Source organism: Oncorhynchus nerka, linkage group LG22, assembly GCF_034236695.1.
Source record: "Oncorhynchus nerka isolate Pitt River linkage group LG22, Oner_Uvic_2.0, whole genome shotgun sequence".
NCBI lineage: Eukaryota > Metazoa > Chordata > Actinopteri > Salmoniformes > Salmonidae > Oncorhynchus > Oncorhynchus nerka.
Genome location: NC_088417.1, coordinates 28,156 through 31,835, shown reverse-complemented (window position 1 = coordinate 31,835; position 3,680 = coordinate 28,156). Strand labels below are relative to the sequence as shown.

General features: G+C 44.5%; 1 pseudogene; it reads right to left on the bottom strand.

The window, feature by feature from the left end:
* Nucleotides 1-413: 413 nt before the first annotated feature.
* Nucleotides 414-1,665, bottom strand: LOC135563873 (solute carrier family 35 member G2-like; annotated as a pseudogene).
* Nucleotides 1,666-3,680: the final 2,015 nt, after the last annotated feature.

Genomic DNA, 3,680 nt, shown 5'->3' with positions numbered 1-3,680 from the left:
AGCAGTAGTATCTAGTATCTTATTTAGATGCTGGTCATCTAGAGAAATATCTCTGATATTTACGCTGTAAAGTTAAGGTACAGAACGTATCATACAATCTAAACAACACATGTTACTTTGACACTCTTCATCTTCTTCTTCTTCATCTTCTTCTTCTTCTTCTTATTATTTTCTTTCAGTTGACATGAAATCAAAGCTATCAGAACACACCGTTTCATCGTAGAATATCTTTTCACAGACAAAATAGAACTTTAGCAAAGACATTGACACTCCGCCAAGATAATGACCACCACAATTCTAAATATATAGAGAGAGTAGAAGTGGAGGTCTACAATCTGTTTCACCCCTGTCCATGTAATCTTATGCATTATGGTCTATAGGGCCAAACGGATCCTGAATCAGAACTCCAGACTCTATTTGATGGGTGAGTTCAGTATCTCCTGGTAGTCCCTGCCCGTACAGCCCGGCTGACCCTGTACAGCTTCACTCCCATTAGAGTAAACACACTGGCCATGATGACCAGCCCCCCGATGACGTCGTAGATGGAGGGGACCATGCGCAGCACCATGAGCTGAAGCAACATGGCCACCACTATCTCCAGGTGCTGCACGGTGCTCACCAGGGCGGGGTGGAACTTGTTGAGGGCGTAGTAGACCCCCAGGAACGCCACGGTGGAACAGATACAGATCCCGTGAGGTAGCCCCGTCTCCCATCCAGGGGATGATCGGCTCCTGCATAACGAACATGGTGGGCGCCCCACACCGTGCCCGTCCAGCCGAACGTGAACAGGGCTGTCCACATGCTGACGCGCTCCTTGATGGCCCGGTAGACGATCATGGACAGGGCTCCGGTGAGGCCGGCCATCACCGTCATGGTGTAGCCGAACGCCTCCTTCCAGAAGGTGAGGCGAGACTTCTCCCGTCGGCCACATTGGGGATCATGACGGACACAGGCCGAACACGCTGCCCACCACAGTCACCACGTCCGTGTGGCCCAGCCTCTCGTCTAACAACAGGAAGGCCATCACGCCGCTGAACACCGTGGTGGTTGCGCGCCACATGATGGTACCGTTGCTGGGCGGCACGATGGCGCGGTGTAGGCGCAGGTGATGGAGATGACGTTGCAGACACCATAGAAGAAGAGCCGGAGGCGGTACCCCCGGGCGAGGTTCCTCCTGGTTATAAAACACCACTGTGATGGACAGGACCTGGATCACAGACCGGATGAAGATCAGCTCCAGGGACGGCACTTTGGAGCGGTCCGCCGCCAGCCGTGTGATCAGAGCAACGCAGCCGTGAGCCACCGCTGCCCCGAACAACGCCATCCAGGTGACCCGGGACGCCAGAACGTTGGCCTCCCCGAAGCTAGCCAGCTGCCCCCCGACCCCCTTGTCCCGGCTCTGGGGCTCCACCCCTCCCCATAGCGTCCTGGGGGGCTCCATGGTCTTCCTACTACCGTCTGTCACCAGTCTCTTGGTAGGGCTGGCCTTCGCAAACAAATCAAAGTCCTCAAAGGACGGAGCATCGTCGTAACACTCGTCTCCAGGCTGGGGAAGTGGGTGGCGTATTTCACTGTGACGGAATTGGGGTGGATCTTCACCCTCTTCTTAGATCCTCCATACTGCTGCTGGCCCCCAGACACATCCATGTTCCTTCAGCAGATCAGAGCACACTGGAGAAGGACAGAGGTCAGAGTTACTTCATGTACATACTACCTCAACTGACCAACTGACTGGTGGTAATATACTGGTGGTAATATACTGACTGGTAGTAATATACTGACTGGTGGTAATATACTGGTGGTAATATACTGACTGGTAGTAATATACTGACTGGTGGTAATATACTGACTGGTGGTAATATACTGACTGGTAGTAATATACTGACTGGTAGTAATATACTGACTGGTAATATACTGACTGGTGGTAATATACTGGTGGTAATATACTGACTGGTGGTGATATACTGACTGGTAGTAATATACTGACTGGTAGTAATATACTGACTGGTAGTAATATACTGACTGGTAGTAATATACTGACTGGTGTGGTAATATACTGACTGGTGGTAATATACTGACTGGTGGTAATATACTGACTGGTGGTAATATACTGACTGGTAGTAATATACTGACTGGTAGTAATATACTGACTGGTGGTAATATACTGACTGGTGGTAATATACTGACTGGTAGTAATATACTGACTGGTAGTAATATACTGACTGGTGGTAATATACTGACTGGTAGTAATATACTGACTGGTAGTAATATACTGACTGGTAGTAATATACTGACTGGTGTAATATACTGACTGGTAGTAATATACTGACTGGTAGTAATATACTGGTGGTAATATACTGACTGGTGATAATATACTGACTGGTAGTAATATACTGGTGGTAATATACTGACTGGTAGTAATATACTGACTGGTAGTAATATACTGACTGGTGGTAATATACTGACTGGTGGTAATATACTGACTGGTGGTAATATACTGACTGGTGGTAATATACTGACTGGTGGTAATATACTGACTGGTGGTAATATACTGACTGGTAGTAATATACTGACTGGTGGTAATATACTGACTGGTAGTAATATACTGACTGGTGGTAATATACTGACTGGTAGTAATATACTGACTGACTGTGATAATATACTGTAATATACTGACTGGTAGTAATATACTGGTGGTAATATACTGACTGGTGGTAATATACTGGTGGTAATATACTGACTGGTGGTAATATACTGACTGGTGGTAATATACTGACTGGTAGTAATATACTGACTGGTAGTAATATACTGACTGACTGTGGTAATATACTGACTGGGTAATATACTGGTGGTAATATACTGACTGGTGGTAATATACTGACTGGTGGTAATATACTGGTAATATACTGACTGGTAGTAATATACTGACTGGTGGTAATATACTGACTGGTGGTAATATACTGACTGGTGGTAATATACTGACTGGTAGTAATATACTGACTAATATACTGACTGGTGGTAATATACTGACTGGTAGTAATATACTGACTGGTAGTAATATACTGACTGGTGGTAATATACTGACTGGTGGTAATATACTGGTGGTAATATACTGACTGGTGGTAATATACTGACTGGTGGTAATATACTGACTGGTAGTAATATACTGACTGGTGGTAATATACTGACTGGTGGTAATATACTGGTGGTAATATACTGACTGGTGGTAATATACTGACTGGTGGTAATATACTGACTGGTGGTAATATACTGACTGGTGGTAATATACTGACTGGTAGTAATATACTGACTGGTAGTAATATACTGACTGGTAGTAATATACTGACTGGTAGTAATATACTGACTGGTAGTAATATACTGACTGGTGGTAATATACTGACTGGTAATATACTGGTAGTATAATACTGACTGGTGGTAATATACTGGTAGTAATATACTGACTGGTAGTAATATACTGGTGGTAATATACTGGTGGTAATATACTGACTGGTGGTAATATACTGACTGGTAGTAATATACTGACTGGTGGTAATATACTGACTGGTAGTAATATACTGACTGGTAGTAATATACTGACTGGTAGTAATATACTGACTGGTGGTAATATACTGACTGGTAGTAATATACTGTAATATACTGACTGGTACTGGTGTAATATA